The sequence below is a fragment of the Balaenoptera ricei genome, chromosome 7 (assembly GCF_028023285.1).
Source record: "Balaenoptera ricei isolate mBalRic1 chromosome 7, mBalRic1.hap2, whole genome shotgun sequence".
NCBI lineage: Eukaryota > Metazoa > Chordata > Mammalia > Artiodactyla > Balaenopteridae > Balaenoptera > Balaenoptera ricei.
In genome coordinates, this window is record NC_082645.1 from 115,783,487 (window position 1) to 115,804,340 (window position 20,854).

Below are 20,854 nucleotides of genomic sequence, written 5' to 3' on the forward strand. Positions count from 1 at the left end.
GAGGCTTTGAGGGCAGAAGGATGCGGCAGCCATTCTGTCGTTCTTGCATATCCTCCCTGAGCAGTGGCTCACCTCTCACCTTGTCGGCATGAGAAGGCAGTTGGGCCTGCAACCACTCCACCTTCCCCAAGATCGTCCTCCTGCTTCTCCAACTCCTGGGCCAGATGTGTGTTCAGCTCTTGAGGTAGGGCCCTGGCTTCTGCAGGACTCCTTTTTCTAAGGTTGGTGGTGGTAAGAATGACGTGAGTCTATGACTTGCAGACTTCCACTGCTCTCTGAAGACTCGCCATCTGTCCACCCCTTGTGGGGTTCCAGCCTTGATCACCCCCATTTTACATCAGTCTATCCTTCTGACTCCTGCCCTGCCCATGGACTTCAACCTCCAGCATCAGACACAAAGATAGCAGCCTTACAGATACATGGAAACAAATACAGATATGCCGATATATAGACTTCTAGTGGTTCTTCCTCTCTGATGAACTCTGATACACATGCCTACTCTCATATATAAAAATATATATGATATACACTTATACATATATAAATACATGTAATATTGAGAGAAATAAATCAAATATATTAAATCAAATCAAGCCTTGGTAAATTTAAGAAAATTGAAATCCTATCAAGTATCTTTTCTGACCACAACGCTATGAGACTAGATATCAATTACAGGAAAAGGTCTGTAAAAAATACAAACACATGGAGGCTAAACAATACACTACTTAATAACCAAGTGATCACTGAAGAAATCAAAGAGGAAACCAAAAAATACCTAGAGGGGCTTCCCTGGTGGCGCAGTGGTTGAGAATCTGCCTGCCAATGAAGGGGACACGGGTTCGAGACCTGGTCTGGGAAAATCCCACATGCCACAGAGCAACTAGGCCCGTGAGCCACAATTACTGAGCCTGTGCGTCTGGAGCCTGTGCTCCGCAACAAGAGAGGCCACGATAATGAGAGGCCCGCACACCACGATGAAGAGTGGCCCCCACTTGCCGCAACTAGAGAGAGCCCTCGCACAGAAACGAAAACCCAACACAGCCATAAATAAATAAATTAATTAATTAATTTTAAAAAAATTAAAAAAAACCCAAAAAAACCTAGAAACAAATGACAATGGAGACACGACAACCCAAAACCTATGGGATGCAGCAAAAGCAGTTCTAAGAGGGAAGTTTATAGCAATACAATCCTACCTTAAGAAACAGGAAACATCTCAAATAAACAACCTAACCTTGCACCTAAAGCAATTAGAGAAAGAAGAACAAAAAAACCCCCAAAGTTAGCAGAAGGAAAGAAATCATAAAGATCAGATCAGAAATAAATGAAAAAGGAATGAAGGAAACGATAGCAAAGATCAATAAAACTAAAAGCTGGTTCTTTGAGAAGATAAACAAAATTGATAAGCCATTAGCCAGACTTGTCAAGAAAAAAAGGCAGAAGACTCAAATCAATAGAATTAGAAATGAAAAAGAAGTAACAACTGACACTGCAGAAATACAAAGGATCATGAGAGATTACTACAAGCAACTCTATGCCAATAAATAATTGTTAACAATTATTGAACCTAGATAGTGAGTACATGAATGTTTAATTTACTATTCTTTCAAATTCTTTTGTATTTTGAACTTATCCATATAAATGATTTGGGGAAAGACAGAATGGCTCCTAGCAATGAGTAAAGTTTCCAGATTCTCAGTCCAAAGAACTATGGAGTAATGTCTCAGCAAATAATTTTTTTTTTTTTAAGTGAAATTAGGCAGTATACTCATTCAATGTGTTGAAGTGCCCAGTAGGTGCCAGGCACTGTCCTAGATGCTGAAGATTCTGTGGTGAACAAGACTACCAGAGTTCCTGCCCTCATGGAGTTTACAGTCTAGTGTTTTGTTTGTTTTGTTTGTGTCTTGTTTTGTTTTTAGACATCTACAATTAATTGCAAGTCTTACATTTTGGCCCCTCATGGCTATGCCTAATGGCAATAAATAATGCAGATGGTGGTCACTAATCGAAGATTTCCTCTGCTCTCCGAAGAGTAGCCATTAACTGACCTTCTTTGTTTACCAGCCGAACCCTATCATGTGCTTCGTCTGATCAATGAGTAGGATGCCAGGGGCCATTCTGGGTTATGGTCCTCTACGTGTGCATAAACAGTGATACTGACCTAAGCCAAAGAACCACTGGAGTTGCCAAGGTCTCTTTTCCTCAGGGACCAGCCTCTAAGTTGCATATCTGGGCAGTGCTTTGGTGGGAGATGGTGGGTAGAGGGTAGTGGGGGGTGTGATGCTAGATTGTGGATCCCTGGGCAGGAGGTAGGAGGGTGATGTATGGAGAGATACTGGAGAACTGCATACGCCTCACAAGTTGGGATCCACGTTTACTAACAAGACCAAGTGTTGTTATTGTAACAACACTATAAAGATTTTAAATGTCTTAAATGACAGTATTTTGGGATTGCACCTTTTGTTCTTTGGCAAACCCCAAACAGGAAATCAAACATGTACAATTTGGAAGGGAAGGAATGAGTGAAAGATTAAAATATGATTTAAAAAACCACTCAGCTTCTGTAAGCTCAAACCCAGAGGAAAAACTTACCATTATCATTGTCTGCCAGTGAATCAAGTCCAGTTCAGCAGTATTGTCTCAAATGTCTATTCTGTTTTGGGGAGGGGATGAGATTAAGACAAAAATTCATAAATAGTGCACAGGGAGATTAAGACAAAGAAATGAAACCTTTTTTGTAAGATTTCAACAGTGAAAATTTGGAGAAAAAGATGAGTGCCTGTTTTGAGCCTGTTTGCCCTAAGATCCATTCCTTTCCCAATCCTTTTCTTGTCTATAACCCAGGAGCCCTGACCCCTGCAGGTGACACTTCCCAGGCTCCCTTATTGTGGTAGACAGACTACTGGCCCCCCAAAGATATGTCCACCTCCTAATTCCCAGGACCTGTGAATGTAATTCTTTACATAGCAAAAGGGACTTTGAAGATGCGATTAAGTTAAGAGATCTTGAGATGGGAAGTTTACCCTGAAGTATCCAGATGGGTCTGCTGTAATTGGTCAGAGTCAGAGAATGAGATGTGACAACAGAAGCAGAAAGTGGGAACAAAAAGTCAGAGAGAAATTTGAGGATGTTACGCTGCTGGCTTTAAAGGGGGAAGAAACGGCTAGGAGCCAAGGAATGCAAGAGACGTAGTTCTAGAGCTGGAAAAAGCAAGGAAACAGTCTCCCCTCAAGCCTCCAGAAGGAACCAGTCCTGCCAACACTGTGACTTTAGCCCAGAGAAACAGATTCTGGACTTCTGACCTTCTGAATGGTACAATAATAAATATGTGTCATTGTGAGTTGTAAGTTTGTGCTAATTTGTTACAGAAGCAATAGGAAACTAATACACCTATCCACTGGCTTCCAGATAGAATTGGCTAAAGGCAGGCACTGTTGAGAGATTAGAGGGTGAAGGAAGGGAAAAGCCAAAGATTTCTTTTCCTCTCTCTCTGCCTTTGGTGGCATCAATGGCAGGGGCCATGGCTCCTCCTTGGATCCAGCTCAGACCAGACACACCCAGCTTCTAACGCAGGACCCCATCCCTGTGCTTTGGTAGCACCACCTCTTCCCTTTGTTTCTCCACCTGGCAATGACATCAGCTTCAGGCTGTTGCTGATCTCTGGGTTGCCTCACTGATTCTTGTTAGGCTTCTCAACAAAAAATCTCAAATGATGTGCATGAAAAATACATATATTTCTAGTGATTATACCTATATAGTCTTTAATATATATTTCAGCAAGTTTGTTAAGATCCTTTCCCAACTGTACCGCCCCACCTCCTATTAGCAGTGCCATCACAGGCCGTGCCACCATTGTATCAAAATCAATTTTGACTTGTTGTAGAAATGTTTTTATAACCAATGTGCATTGATTCCAGTTATCTCTTTGTTTATGATATAAAAGCAACAACAGCATTGCTTTGATTAACATGCTCTTATAAAACATCACCTCTGAAATTGGCTATTGTTCTTTCACTGTATTATCAAGTATATTAGTATATCATACTTTATAATCTTAGATAATGATGATCTCACGCATGACATTTCACATCTTATTATTCTGTAATAGCCAGCCTCTAAGATGGCCACAAATGATTCTCATCTCCTGGTATTTATACCCTGTTTATACCCTGCACATTGAATCGGTACTGGCCCTGTGTGCCCAGTAGAATATAGCAGAAGTGACAGTGTGTGACTTCTGAGGCTATGTCTAAACAACATTTTAATTTCTATTTTGATCCCTTATTCAAGTTTTCTACATATTTACTGATTTTTTGCTCTATTTTTAAAAATCTTTTATTGAGTACAAAAGAAGTGAAATCTCACACTGTAATTGTGCATTTGTCAATTTTGTTTTTTCCTTTCTATCAGTTTTTGTATTTTGAAGCTCTGTTATTAGATGCATACATATTTAAAATTGCTATGCTCTCTTGGTGAACTTTATAACTATGAAATGTTCCTCTTTATCCCTTTTAATATTGCTGGCTCTGAAATTTGCTTTGTCTGCTATTAATAAAAACACTCTAGCTTTCTTTTGATCAGTGTTTGCTTGATATATCCTTTCTATATCCTTCTACTTTTAACCTATTGGTGTCTTTATGTTTAAAGTGGATTTCTTGTCGACAGCATAAAGTTGACTTTTGCTGTTTTATCTACTTGGAAAGTCTCTGCCCTTTAACTGATAGGTATATCAGTCAGGGTTCAACTAGAGACTGGGAGTCAGTAGGAGGTAGATATTAAGAGGGTTGCTGCAAGGAGCTGGCTTATGTGAGTGTGGGAATCGGGTGGGCAAATCTGAAGTTGCAGAGGTGGCCGTCTGGAAGGGGAGACTGGAGCTCTCAAGCACCAGCTGAAGCTGCTGTCCACAGGCAGAATTTCTCCTTCATCAAGGAAGCCTCAGTTCTGCATCTAGGATAGTCTCATTTACTGACAGTCAGCTGATTATGGACTCTCTATTCATTCATTCCAGTTCGATTGAAATATAACTGACATACAGCACTGTATACATTTAAGGTGTACAGCATAATGATTTGACCTACATACATCATGAAACGATTATTAAAATAAGTTTAGTGGACATCCATCATCTCATACAGATACATTAAAGAAATAGAAAAAATATTTCTTTCTTTGCGATGAGAACTCTTAGGATTTACTCTCTTATCATCTTTCATAGATAACATAAAACAGTGTTAATTATGTTTGTCATGCTGTACGTCACAGCCCTAGTGCTTATTTAACTTGTAACTGGAAGTTTGTACCTTGTGACCACGTTTATCAAATTCCCCCTCTCCCTACCCTCCCCACCTCTGGTCTTTTTTTCTATGAGTTTGTTTGTTTGTTTGTTTTTGAAGTGTAATTGACCTGCAACACTACATTATTTCCTGTTACACAGCATCAGAATCTACTTTCAAATAATATTATATCACTTTATATATAATGTAAGAATTTACAACAGTATATTTCTGTTCTCTCTCTCTTACACTTTGTGTTGTCATTTTCATATATTTTACTTTTAAATATGTTATCAAGCCAACAATATGTTATTAATTTTTAATAAACAGGTAATTATATTTTAAAAGATTTTAAAGATAGAAAAATGTCTTTTATGTTTACTCAAGTATTGATCATTTTCAGTGCTCTTTCTTCCTTTTGATAAAACCAAGTTTTCATTTGGTACCTTCTGCACAATCAACTTCCTTTAATATTTCTTGCAATGGAGTTCTGATAGAAATATATTCACTTAGCATTTGTTTTTCTGAAAAAGTCTTTATTTAAAAAATAATTCTTTTTTTTTCACTGAGTGAAGAATTCTGGGTTAATAGTTTTTTTTCTTTCAGTGTTTTAGAAAAAATATTGCCTCACTGTCATCTGGCTTGCATAACTTCAGATGGGAATTCTGCTGTCATTATTATCTGTTTCTCTCTGATCATGAAGTATCCTTCCTCCTAGGCAGATTTTAATATATATTTTTTCTTTGTTACTAGGTTTTAGAAATTTTATTATTATGTACCTTGTTACGGTTTTCATCAAGTTAATTTTGCTTGACCTTCTTTGATTTGGAAGTTTATAGTTTTCATCAACTCTGGAAAACCTTAGAGTTAGCCATTTTTTCTTCAAATATCTTTTCTGTCCTCTGCCCTTTTCTCTTGGGATTCCATGTATGTATCTCAGACCAGCTGACTTTGTCCCATAGTAATTGATAGTCTGAACTTTTTTTTTTCTTGTTCTTTTTCTTTCTGTTTCATTTAGGATAGTTTCTGTTGCTTTGTTTTCACATTTGTCTTTTTTTCTGTAGCACCTATTTGATGTTAATTGCATCTAGTGCATTTTTCATTTCAGATATTTTATGTTTCACCTCCAGGTGTTCTATTTGGGTCTTTTGATATATTATAGTTCTTGCCTCATCACGCTCATGTTTTCTTATACCTTCTTGAACATATGTAGACTATTTATGATAGCCATTTCATCATCCTTTTTCACTAGTTTTATTATCCCTCTCATTTCTGGCTCAGTTTCTATTGATTAATTTTTCTCGTGCTTCCTTGTTTGTCTATTAGCTTCTGATGAACACAGGACATTGTCGATTTTTTGTTCTTGAGTGCTAGATTTTTTTGTATTCCATTACTAGTGTCGAATTTTATTCTATCACTTGGTTAAATTAGTTGGAATTGGTTAGATATTTCTGAGCCTGCTTTTAAGCTTTGTTAGGGATCATCCAGTGCAACTTTTAGTCTAGAGCTAATGCCCAGACAAGTAGCCCCACTACTAAAGCAATACTCTTTGAGGATTTTACCCAATGCCCCATATGTCTCAAGGTCTTTCCATTCTGCATGGTGGGAACACAAGCTATTCCCAACCCTACTTGAATTCAGGGACTTCTTCTGCCTTCACTTCTTGATGATTCTTTCCTGGACTCAGCTTCCTCTCACATATTCACAGGTCAACACTCAGCCCAAGATTTGAAGGCTCTTCTTTGGCAGTCTCCAGAATTCTCACTCTTTCTTGGTAGCTCTTTCCCTTCTAGTATTTTACCAGGAAAATTCTAGCCACTTTTGCCTTTCCAAACTTCAGTCTCCTTTTCCTCAACTCAGGGAGACCACTCTGTTTGGGTTCCCTTTTCTGTCCTGCAGACTGGAAACTGTTTCAAGTCCATAAGCTGGGGAAATCTTAGGGCTTTTTTTGTTTCTTTCCTCTCAGGGAGCCTGTGCTTCCAATTATCCACTTTCTAAAATACATTATGTCATATATTTTGATCATCTTCTGGCTGTTTAAGGCAGGAGTGTCTCTGTTAATCCATCTTGGCTAGAAACATCCAGTATTTGTTTTGGATAGTATAAAATATTTTCATAAAATAAACTTTTAATTTTAAAAATTTTACTTCATAGAAATAAGGAAAGAGACACAATTGTAACCACAGGAGCGATCTTGGAGTTCTAGTTTACATTTCTAACTTTAACTCGCAGTAACTGAAGTATAAAATTCTCATGGGGAAATTAAGCTAATAAACCATCACCTTTCCTCAGTTTCAGCAGCCAAGTTTTGTACACCAGCAGTGAATCCTTCAGGATCCATGAATTTGGTTACAATTTCCACTCCATAGGAATCTGTCAGGTCCGTGAGCTTCTAGCCTCTGTTCCTCCTTGAGCTGTGTAAGTTTATTTTTAGGCAGTAGGATTAAAAATGAGCCCTCTGCCCTCACTGTAATGATTGGCTAGGTCAACCCCAAATCTAATAGTGCTGACAACACAGTAACTTACTTTTGAAGACCGTGTTACAAACAGCCAAGATCACTTAGATAGATAGCAACAGAGAAGTGATTTGAGAGTTCTAGGTATATTGAATTTCTGGCATTGCGTTTTGCAATGAATTTGTAAAATTATTGCACACATGTAATTTTTTATACCTTATCTAATGGTCCCTTCTGTTTAAATATAATTATATATATATTTTTTTCTTTTTTCAGTAACAGTTACCTTAAAAATTAAAATTTAGTCTTGTAGTAAGTATCCAAACATTGGTAATATGTGCTGATTTCATCCTGTTCTCTTAATCCACTAACCACAGTTATACCACAATCCTCAGTCACACTTCTCCTTGCCTCTCCAATATTTCTTCCCATCTAAAGAGAAGGCTTTTATGACTTCAAAATCCTTCAGAAATTAATTTTGGCATAACTCCTTTTTTCTCTCCAAGTTGCTTTGAAACTTTTATTGTTTCTCTCACATCATAAATACAGTATTTCTTTTCCTTTCAAAAACAATAAAAATATCTCTCATTTCTCTTTGAACTGTATTTTCAAAGTCTGTAACACTCAGTGTTTGGTAAAACATGACAATCTAAGTTTATACTAATATTTACAAACCACTTGTCACAATGCTCACTTGCATTATTGAAAAATTGTTTAATAAACTCAAATATTTCAACTGTTAAAAAGTTTCCCCAATCCCTGCTATAATAGATAAACCAACATGTTTGGGAATATTAGGTAGCTTCTAGTATGATACAGCTTTCTTTGCTTTGTTGATATTTTTAATTTGCCAATCTTTTTTGTAAATGCCTAAATCAGATCTTATAAAGATTGCCAATTGTGATAGAGATTGCTATTTTCCTGTGCAATATTGATTCTACTGCCTTTCTTTAGAAAATCGGAGAAATAACCCTGATTTTAGCCACTTGGAATAAAGATGACATTTCCCAACTCTTTTTGCATGTAGACGTGGCTATGTAATTAAGTCCTGGTCAATGTGGTATAAGCAGAAGAATCGCAGGGGACTTCCAAGAAGCTCCACTGAGAGGTATGCCCCCTTTTTGCTACTCCTTGTCCTCCTTCTTCCTTATAGTCTGGAATTCAGACTGATGGAGCTCTAGTAGCTGTCCATCTTGGACTATGAAGCAAACATAAAATGGAAGCCAGGTATTAGTCAGGTAGAACAGGAATAGAGAAGGCGCCTGGGCCCTTGATCATCACGAAGCTGTAGTACCAGCCTGGACTGCTGACCCCTGACTTTCTTTTAAGGAAGAGAGAGAAAACCTTCTATTTTCTCACCATGGAAACATCCTCTCTGGAGGGGCTCTGGGTAGGATGGGGCACAGTTAAACTTGCTCAGCTAGCCTTGAAGAGAGGCACCTTGTTACGCATAAAGGAAGTGCCTCCAGGTAGAAGGAGGAGGGTTGACCCAGTACCCTGCACTGCACAGGTGTTGGCACCTGCTGTTTGCATGGATGGAAGCCAACTGGCTTTGCAGTTAGACGGACCTGGGACATGATCCTGATGCACCAACTATGACCCTATGGACAAATTTACCAAAGGTCATTATATTTCAGCCTTCTCATCTACAAAGTCAGGGTAATAGAACTTCCCACAAAGAGTTATTGTCAGGACTAAATGAAGGAATGGAAGTCCAGTGCTTCACTCAGTGCTGGGCAAGGCTCAGAATCTGCCAGCAAATACTCTATATTGAGTATTTGCTATAATGAATTACCACGCTGCTATAATGAATTACCGTGGACGAGGGGGCTTAGACACAGACATTTACTTCTCACAGTTCTGGAGGCTGGAAGTTCAAGATCAAGTCTCCAGATCTGGTGTCTGGTGAGGAATTGCCTCCTGGTTTGCAGTCTTCTCATTGTGTCCTCACATGGCAGAGAGCAAAAAGAGAGTGATCCCAAGTCTCTTCCTCTTTCCACAAGGGCACTAATCCCATTCATGAGGGTTCCATCCTCATGACCTAATCACCTCCCAAAGTCCCCACCTCCAAATACCATCACATTGGAGATTTAAGCTTCAACAAATGAACTTGGAGTTGGGGAACACAAACATTTAGTCCACAGCACAGCTGGACTATTATTAATCCTCTCCTCCGCTCTTCCCCCAATCCCCAGGCCACTCCAGTCTACACCAAACTGAGGTAAAGACTCAAAGAAACTTCTGAAGAAAGTAACCCAAGCACAAAGCCATGGGGTTTTTGTAGAACCAGTTTTCCACTTTGAGGACTAGAAAGGTCAGCTGGGGGGAAGGGAAGATGCTGGAAAGGGGTCACTGGGTAGAAAGAGGAGGAAGGGGCAGAATCCTCCCTGTGCAGACGAAGGAGGACCTACGGGCATCCTGAGGGCAGAGTGGAAGGCATGCAGCGACCACATAGCTTCCTTGGGTATGAACCCCACTGATAGGTCCTCTGGTCCCACGGGTAAGGCCTCTGTAATCCCACCTCTGAGTAGAGGGTGGGACCTGGGCTCCTGGCCCCAGGAATGGGATGTGAAATGTAAACCTTACCCTCTGACCAGGTGACAACGGGAAAGGACTGGCTGAGAACAGCCCTGAGGCCAGGACAATGGTGGACATCTCCTCCTCGCCCTGTCCCGGGCCCCTGACTCCATCCTTCCTTTGCTGACACATGATAGAGGCAGATGCTGGTTGGGTCCCTCACAGACCCTTGGAGAACGTGGCTCACAATGGCTTATCGATATGTATTTGGGAGACCATATATGTTGACAGATATTCATTTCTTAAAAATGACATTAAAAGAAACAAACCACTTTGTCTTAGCACCATCAGTTGACCAAAGAAAGGACATTCTATCATAAAAGACAATTTCAGAAGGGCAATATCAGAATAAAGGAGCATTCTTTTAGTTGAAGAACTTTGGTTTTCTTCACAATTAACAGTGTCAAGACCCTCTCCTGAGTCAGTGGAGCCGGCCCGTGCCTGGGGCTGGAGTGGGAACCTCTCTGAGCATCCGCCAGCCTGGAGCCGCCTTTCTCATGGGCACTGGCACAGGGGTCCCATACGCCTCGCTGGCCTCTGCGCTTTGGTGCTAGTGTCTTCGTGACCTCAGGAGAACTGGGTGGCTTCCCTGGGTCACAGTTTCCTGCTGGGTAACATGGAGTATATATGCTCACCAAATAGAGGATAAATTAAGAGCTGCAAAGCATTTAGCATTTAGCGTAGTGTCCAGAGTGAGGAAAGGGGATAGAAATGGCAGCAATGGCTGTTTTTCATTATTTTAGTGTTAGACCATCAACAACTGCCTTGTTTATCCAGGAATTACTGTTTTCTACTAAGTCAATATATTGCTTCAGCTAGCTTTAGGCACTATCAATAATATCCATAACGTACTCACGCTTGCCCAAGTAGAGGTCCTCGTTTCTACCAAGTTTCCGAGTGATCTAGAACATGTTTTACAGTTGCCTTAGTTGAACGAAGTGAGGGGTCTGACCCCACCAGTGTAGTCACTCCTTGACCTCCCAGCGCTTGATCTTCAGGCTTTGCGCAGAAATCAGTCCTAAGCAGGCACTGCCTGATGACAGAGTCTGGAGGGGAGATGAGCTTACTCCCTCCCTTCTGGGCTTTAAAGGAGGTCAATCTGGCCTGGATTTTCTGGAGTCATCTGGGTTATTATGTGAAGGGTGATTTTGAGGTGTCTGTAACTTTTTCCCTCCTCCCCACAAACCCCACCCCTTTCCACGCAAAATAGGGAGATGATTGTATGAGACACAGCTTGCGTTTGGACAGAGTCCCTGGAGAGGTTGACATGGACGCTGTGCGTCCTGCCTCCAGCTCCCAGTCCTACACACAGCCCCTCAACAAAGGGTGACCAATAAAGCAAATTCTGTTCTATTTCTCACTTTTAGCCTTCTTCTGCTTTTATCCCGACTTTTGGCTTAAATCTCAAAGTGTAAAAGTGCCCATGTTAAGCTTGTTTTGAATATTAAAATGATGGAGATATGAATTATTTTCTGTAACATCTATATGAAATGCTGAAGACATGGGTACTCTCTAATGAATTAGGTACACAATATCATGAAATAAAAGATCAGATATACATTCCTATCGATTTATGCAAGTGAGCACATCTCCATGATTTACAAGTCAGGAAAAAAAAGATCAAAATTCACAGCTCTGAGGGCAGACCTCCCTTGGAGACCACCCCTCCCTGTGATGTTCAGTAATGTGAATATCGCAAAGATATCTTGGAATTATATAATTGATTAGGGAATCTTTTGAGAAAGGGAGAGGTAGAAAACCAGGCAGTTGAAAAATGGGAAAAAGAATGAGGCCGTAGCTGAGAAACCTCATCTTGTGTTGTGATGGAGGGCTAACTCTGATTGGTGCGGAAAATATAGTGTCCATCCTTCATCATAAGGAATTCCTCCTGGTACCATTTGGTTGATTGTATCAGACTGCTAAAAAAACAAACAAACAATAAACAGCAAGAGCCTGGGAAAAGCTGGAACCAGAAAAGAGGAGGAGAAATGAAACATCTAAAGCACCCCCCTGAGCCCTATCACAATCTCATTTCTTTAGTTTCCTGATTGGAGGATGCAGACTTTTATAGTCAAATCTGATTAATATAAAGGTCTATGAAGAGGTAATTTGAGCTAACTGGATTTTATATTTTTATTTGCAATCCTGGAGTTTTATTAAATACCTCATTTATCCATTGAAAACATATTTGCCAAGGACATGTGTTCCTCTGGGTGAGAAGTAGAAAGGAGTGAAGACCGCCTTTTTTGATTCAGTTAGGAGGGGGAAGGAAAATTAATAATAAAATTTAAAAGACTTTTGTTGACGGAAAAAAATTCACAACCTAAAAGTTGAGAGTTATGTTTTATTCGGGGACATTCGTAGGACTTCAAGTTCGGGAGACGGCATCTCAGATAGCAGATATAAGCCAGGATATATAGGAGTTTTTGCAACAAGGCCAGGTAGTCGGAACATCAAAAGATTACTGTTAATAGAAGAAAACCAGATATCTTAAGGATTTTAGTGCTTTTCTCTGTATGGGAAGATGCAAGAGTCTGGGCTTACTGAAATCATTCCTTTGATATGCACCTCAGCTGTCTGGGGCCAGAATCCTGTGTTTTCTCATCTTGAGTTTCCTCAGGTGCACCATCCGGGGAGGCTGCAGTGGCTGTAATGTGATGGCTTGATGCCTGCAAACATCCTTTGTTTACTGATATGGCAGGCAATCTTTTCGTTCTCTCTTTAATTTAAATAGTATATGTTAGGTGTATGGTAAAGTGAATCAGTTATACATATACATATTTCCACTCTTTGTTAGATTCTTTTCCCATGTAGGCCATTACACAGCATTGAGTAGAGTTCCCCGTGCTATACAGTAGGTCCTTATCAGTTATCTATCATATATATAGTAGTGTGTACACCTGAAACTAACACAACAGTGTAAATCAACTATACTCCAATAAAAATTAAAAAAAAGAAACACAGCAAACATTAAACAAAACAAACAAAAAATAGTATATGTTAGATCATTCTATAAAACCAAGGTCATAGGAATCAAAACTAACTTTTCCATACTTGAAGGCGCATCTTTTTGAAAACAAGAGTAATTGGTAAGAAGGGAGGCCATGGGTTTTTCAGCTGCACCCATCAAAATGACCACTTTATGGGAATGCCATCAATATCTACGCTCTGAACACCCACCTGCTGGCTTAACAGTCTCTTCCTGGTGTTTTCTTGCTCAATGATTCCTCCATGGTGGGAGTCCATGGTGGGAAGAGAGCACGGTTCTCCCATGATCCTGCTGCTGCGCTTAGAGTCTTGGGTGGGTGTCCACCACCTGCCACGCTCCCTGTCCTTGGCTGGGGTCCCTGAGCTCAGGAAGGCTCTTCACCCTGCCGGTCACTTGCTGCTTTCCCTGTCCCTCTCCTCCAGCCTCCACACCAAGCTGTGTGACCTGCTTTCCCGGGCGCTCCTTAATCATTTTGTCAATTTGTTTTTGTTGTAGAGGATAGAAAGGCACTAAACGTACCAAGTCCAGCTGTCAGCCTCAGTCTCCCCCCACCAACACCTGGCTCTGAGGTTCACTGACCCTCCCTCTGGGGCCTTTCTGCTTGCATAGTTAAAAGAAATATTATAATAAAAGCAAAGTGATTCAACTCTTTTAGAAGGGATAGTATTTATGTAAAATTGGGAGATAGCATTTTCTAAAATGTTTGTGATGTAGACTAGACAGTGTCTTCACAGATAAAGAAATGAGTTCAGGGAGAACATGCCTTGTACCAAATAATTCAACTGGCTTCTGAATCAAAGTTGTATTCCCTTTTCTCTACTCCAGGGGTTGCCCAGGCATGTTGTGCAAGGCCCCAGAACTAGGATTCCAGGGCATGAATTAATGGAGCGGGGCTGGAACATTGATAATTGAAAAGAAAACTGTCCTGATACCCAGAGCTGTTCTCCGGGTCCCCCAGGAATGGAGGGGCATGGTGGCTGCAAAGATGGGGTCAAGATTCCCTGACGCCACAGGTGAAGATGGCAAGAGAAGACGTGTCCTGGTACCAGCGGGTCTCCCGGCAAGACACCCAGGCCCTTCCTAAGGAGAGGATATGAGATCTTAGATGCAAAGGTTACATTTGCAAATCACACAACAGGGAGTCAAAAAAGGCAGCTCCCTAGAGCCACTGGGGAAAATGAGCAGATGCTAATGAATGTGTGAAGAATGACAGGGAAATGTCTTTGTCCTCATCAGTGAAAGTCATCTCCAGATAGCAATAAATTGATTCTTGAATATCCTGTGCAGCATAAATAAATAAATAAATAAATAAATAAATAAATAAATGGCCCAGAAATGAATTTCTAATAGAGTTGGTGGGAAGTAATTTGCGAACAAATCTTTCTGCTGCTCTGGATGGGAACTGCGTCTCTGGGAGAGGTCGTCAGTACCTCCAACACATTTTCTAATTACTGATGCTAATTACTTGCATCAGCATTTGCATATTCATGAGGCAGACGCTACAGAGGGCTGAGGCTGTTGGGTTTTTTTCCCTCTTATTCATTCAGGAATGAGAAGACTTCCATCCAGGCTAAGCATCTGCCAACAAACAGGATGGCTGGATCAGGATTTGCCCCTCTCCTTGTCCTCTGGGAGGCTGGCAGCTTCCAGCTCTCAGATATAAACATAAAGGCAGCTTGATCTATGTCTTGTCTATCTATCTATCTATCATCTATCTATCTATCTATCTATCTATCTATCTATCTATCTATCTATCATCTATCCCCATGGCCAATTTGCAAAGCCTTTTAGGCACTCCCAGTTCTTGGAGCCCTATGGTTAGATGCCCAGGCTGTGGAGTCAGACCCTGACTCAGCCAGATGAGCACAGCTCCAGGTCTAGAATAAGCTTCAGTAAAGATAAATTCCGATCCCTGCCAGTGCAGGACTAACATTGACTCCTGTCCTGCTCCATCAGTCGTTTTATTTTTCTTAACTAAATTGGTGGTGAGTTGAAGTTCTTTGACTAGTGAGGTTGATGTAAGGCCTGGCTTCCCCTGCAGACAGGGGTCCTGGCGTGAAGCTACCCTTACTTGCAGTTTGGAGCATCCCAGGAAGCACATTCCCTCCCTTGCCTTCCCTGCTGCCCGCTGTGACATCTAGTCTGAGAGCTGGAGTGGGAGAGAGTAGGTGATGGGGAGAGGGCTTGATGGGAGAATGATGGGCTCTGGACCTACCTATTCCAGGAGACAGTGTCTGCAGAGCTAACTGATGCCTATCTGGCTTTTTGGCTTCCGGGCTTTTTGTCTTGTTTTGTTTTTCTGGTTTAAGAAAAAAGGAGCGAGAAATTGTAGATAATCAATTACTTTTTTAAGTTCAGAAGACGGAGTGTATATTTCCAGTCCATCTACATAGTCTATACTATGGCAGAAACTTCACCTCAAAATTGATCTCTGGCTTTTTCTCTCTCTATTTGACTACCTTTATGGGTTTTTAAAATAAGAAGTAGGATGAAGCCATTTAAAATACAGCTAGTTTAACCTTGTTATTCTAACCCTGATGTTTAAGTGTTATTTCTTTACAATAAATAAATAAAATTAAATAAACGGGAAACTTCCTACTGTTAACAAATATAAAGCTATTATAATTATGTTGTAAGTAATATAGAGCAATTATTTGAGATGTGAACTGTGGGATTTTATTAACAAATTAGAGAACCAAAATCTTTGTGGCTTGCTAAATTATGATGTGTTGTGTGCTGATGTGCTTGAGCTGATCTGTATAAAGCTTTGTAAAGAGTCCCAAAATGAACTTTGCCGCATTTAACTACACGTTGCTTGGTGAACATATCATGCCACACTTGATAATAGTTTTCTAATTCCTTTTCCTACAGGTATAATAAGAGTCCTTGTATTTCTGGAATATATTTAAGCACATATAAATGCTAGTTATCACATGAATCACAAATTTAGTCCATTACTTAATGTTGCCCTATGTTAATTTTCAATTGCTGCCTATAAAATCATCACAAATTTAGCAGCTTAAAGCAACACATTTATCATCTCAGTTTCCATGGGACAGGAATTTGGAAATGGCTTAGGTGAGTCTGCTGCCCAGGGCCTCACAAGGTTGCAGTCAAGGTGTTGATTAGGCTGTGTTCTCATCTGGGGGCTTGACAGGGGAAGAGTCTGCATCCAAGCCCCCTCCTGCTATTAGTAAGACTGATCTTATGCCTGTGGGATAGAGGCTTCTGTTTTCCTTTTTTCCCTGGCTGTCAGCAGAGGACTGCTCTCAACAGCTTCCAGAAACCTCCTGCAGTCTTCTGCTCCATGGCCCTCCCCATCACCATTTTACAACACAGCTGCCTGCTTCTTCCTGCTGGCACCCAGGGGAGGGATTACTCAGGGCGTCGATGCTGGGACAGGGATCCTGGGGACCGTCTTAGGATTCTGCCTATCACTGGCCACTTCTTTGTGATTGCAGTGTAGTGCTTTAGGAACTCCTAAGGGGCTCACAGACTTGTTTTGATGGGCAGGGAAGAAAGGCATTTTTATCCCCAACTTAGATTTAGAGGATTTGAGAAATTCCACTGTTTGTTTGTTTAATTATTTTTGGAGTAGTAGAATCTGCTAGATTCTCTTTACCTTCTGGGACAGCCATCCCTCAATGGCTGACTAATACAGAGAGTATAAGAGCCAGCTTCCCTTGTTTCCAGCTGGCACAATTCTAAGGAGCATTTTATGTTCCAGAGACACCCTTCCCCTCACTCCATGGATTAACCCATGGCTAGACTTCACCCGAGGGCATGTTCTTCCTTTGTTCCTTCGCCTTCCCTCCTCTGCTGCTTCCTTCCTTACAAGTGTCTCTTAAAGAGCATCCTCTCAATATATCACCTGCACCCGAATCCCTGATTCAGGCTTTGCTCCTAGAGAATCCAACACACACAAGGTATCTGCCTTGCTTCAAAAGAGATGTCAGGTGCTCCAGCACACCCATCACCTGCCTGGATTTTGGCACCAGGCAGGCTGGAGTTTGTTCTGGCTCTGCCACTTACTAGCTGTGTACTTTTTACATATCCTCTCTAAGTCTCAATTTCCCTACGAGTAAAAGAGACATTATACAGGTAAGAGAATTAAAGAGAGAGGATGTGTAAAATGCACATCATAGAGAAAGTGCCTGAGATATTTAGCTATTTTTATTATTTCCAAAAGAAGAGTTGAGAATATAGACACACTTCTCAAGCAAATAGTTTATTAAACATTTAAGCCCCACATATGTGCTTCCCTTCACATCTAAAATAATTATGCAAGCTCTCTAGGCAGAGGCTTTGGCTTGTTTTTGATATGTATGGTAATGTGTTCCCATTGGAACGTTGTCTCTTTCAGCACTGCCCCTGGACCAAAGACCCTGCAACCAGATGGGCTGCCCTTCCTGGGCAGCCTAAAGCCGGAGGTCCAAACCCAGCTTCCCTGGGTACCAGGAGCATGTCTTTGAATTATTTAGCAACTTGCTCTTGTTCGTTTTTGAAGCAAATCAATCTAGGCATCCTGGGTTTCTTCTAGTTCCGTGGCTCACTCATCACACTGAGCAGTGAATTAAAGCCCAGATCACGGTAGCCTCCTTCATTAGAAGGTGTACATGTGTGTAGAGGGCAGTGGGCGGGCTCACAGAGGAGAAGGAATGTAAATACTTACCAAGTAGATTTTATTTTATCCCTGTTCCATTATGAATGACCTTATAATGCACGGTAAAGAATTTGAATTTTACTCTAGGCAATGAGAGTCATTAAAATGTTTTAAGTAGAGAAATGACATGATCAGATTTGCATTTTAGAAATCTTTGGCTGGGTGGAGAATGGATCTTGAGGGGGAGAGGGGAGGCTGGGAAAGCAATTACGGAGTTGGGGGGTTTATCCAGGAGAAAGGTAATGGGACCCTGAATGAGTGCAGTGATTATAGGGTGGGTAGAGAGAGGTGGAAAAGACGGTAGACATCTGGAGAGCAGACCCAGTGGGATTCAGTGACCGGCTGCAGGTAAGGGCAAGAGGGGAGTCAAGGATGGGCTGTGGGTTCTGTGCTTGGCAACTGGGCTGGTGGTGAGTCATGCACTGAGATGGGGACCACAGTGGGAGGGGCAGGTTTGGGAGTGAGAATATGAGATAAGGTTGGCCACGGTGAGTTGAGATAGATAGGACATCCAGGTGGAGATGTCTGGTGGGCAGCTGGCTATAAAGAAGGAGGGGTTATATCCTGGATGTAGTAGTGAGGAGGGGGAGTATGGTGGTGTCGGAAACCCATCAGTCTCCACCAGAAGAGTCTTGGGGAACACTACCCCCAGGGTACGCAGGGCTTGTGTTAAGGCAAGAATGGAGAAGGAACATTTGGTGAAGTGTTTCATTCTTTGGTTGGTGTATTAACCATGAAATTGTTCCCCCCATCCTGGAGGATATGGAATATTTTGGGGGCAGAGGAAGGGTAAAAATTTGAGTGAGGGGAGATGAAGAACAGAAATTATGGGAATGAGTTTGGTAGAGAGAGATGGCAGTGGCACTTCCAGCTCAAATGGGACCAAGAAGAAGAGGGGTGCAAAGCAAGAGGGTGTAGTTAACTGTTAGAATTCCAAAATTACTAGGCACTGATAGGTGTTAAGGTCCCCACTGAGGTGAACAGCCCAGAAATGAGTTTTTCTGGTTCCCATTTGTTATTTCTCAGCCCTGCCCAATAGACAAAGGGTCATATGCTCCCATTGTGCCCGTGAGAGAGCTTCGTGCCAAAGCCGGGCTATGGACCCCATCTATAGACTGCCCAGGTATGTGCCCAAAGCTTGGGTTCATTTTCTTCATCTTCTCCAAGGCTCTTTGTAAACCTCTTCACCATGTCTGAGCCATCAACTCTACCACATTCTCGGTTCTCAGCCCTTTCTTTTTCTAATTATGTCCAGTATAAATGACTTAGGATTCATGGGTACTCAAACCAAAAGTCTCAAGGTGAGGATTTTGGAACATAGAAGAGAAATTGAGGGTGAAATAGTGAAAAAAAAAAGTAGGACTGGGGCAGAAATAGGAATTGAAAAAGAAACAGAACTTTCTAGGGGGAGAATCCAGAGCTCCATCAGCTAAGACTGTAAAACAGAAGTCAGGTGGAGATAGAAACCTAAAGGGGGGCGCAAACAGGCAAGGGCATCCTGCATCAGGAGTAGAAGGAGGCCAAAGAAAACAGAGTGGTCCTAGACTGCAGGTAAAAGCAGAGCAATAACAACATCACTCTTACCATCACTGCTAATATCATTATCATTCTTTACTGTTTACTATATGCTGGGCACCTGGAATATTCATGCTATGACCAGATTCAGGTAGAGCACAGCTACTCCTGGGGACCACTGCTTTTTTGTAAAGCAGAAAAGTATTAAAATCCATTTATATAGTGTTTAATGGATTGGAACTAGGTACAGCGTTCTCAACTTTCAGGCAATCAACTCTATTCTCAGAAGTATTTTGTGTTGAGACAGCATTCTTTGCCCTTCCCACAGCAAGAGACTTCTGTTTATCCCCATAAAAATAATGCACTTAATTATATCACCCCTCACAAGGACAATCCCTCTGAGACCTAAGACAGTCTCTCACAACCTCTGCGGACAGAGGAGATATATTAGCAGAGCACCTTCTCCAGAATGCAATGCCTCATGACAGAGGTGCAGGAAAGGGTGGCTGCTTCAGAGAGTGACTGTGGGTGGGCACAGCTGCTGGCCCCTCACTGCGGAGCGTGGTGGGGGGCAGGACGCTGCACGGCCTACAGCACCTCTGCCCCCCCTCCCCCTCCCCCTTCTGAGTCCCTATCGCTCCTGCAGGTCCAGGCTCTGGAAGGGTGTCAGTCCCTTTCCCAGGAGCTTTGCCCAAGGCCTTCCTATAATGTCAAACACAATTCTGTCAATTTCCATTTCCACTTCTTCCGCTTCTTCCTGTTTATGCTTTCAAAAGCGTCCTGGAACACTCTTCCAGGATCCCCTTCTCTGTCATAACTCCACGGCTCCCTCAGGGTGGCCTGGATTTCTGGGATCTTCGTAAGACTCTGCATGGCCTCCATCAATTCCGTGCTCTTCTGCAGAGAACTGCTCACTTGCAGACCCTGGGCTGGTTCTTCGTCTTCATGAGCGCAGAGTTCAGGTGAGCTTTTGCTGCTCGGCGCCTGCTCACAGCCTTCTTCCGCCCCATCGTCTCCTTGGCTGGAAGCGCACAGATGTCCTCTAGCCCTTCTTAGCAGCATCTTTCCCGGATCGTTTCACATTTTCTTCCTCCCTTTGGATACCTCCTAGTTTCCCGTCAGCTACTCTCTTTCCCTTCTTATCTTCCATGACCATCACTGAACAGCTCTTTAACTGGCTCTGGGTGGGCCTCATTGTCAGTGAGATGAACGAGCTACTCAGAATTTAATGGGGCCATGGAGGGAGGAACTGGGACAGACAGGACCTGCAGGTTTGGAGTAACCAGGGGAGCAGGGTGCTGAGACAGCAGTAACCACCTGCTGAGACATGGTGGTTATGAGCCAAACTGTGTTCCCCCAGAATTCGTGTGTTGAAGGGCTA

The 20,854-nt window shown here is 41.8% G+C and overlaps 1 pseudogene; it reads right to left on the minus strand.

The window, feature by feature from the left end:
- Nucleotides 1-19,952: 19,952 nt before the first annotated feature.
- LOC132368842 (charged multivesicular body protein 3-like) lies at nucleotides 19,953-20,622 on the minus strand (annotated as a pseudogene).
- Nucleotides 20,623-20,854: the final 232 nt, after the last annotated feature.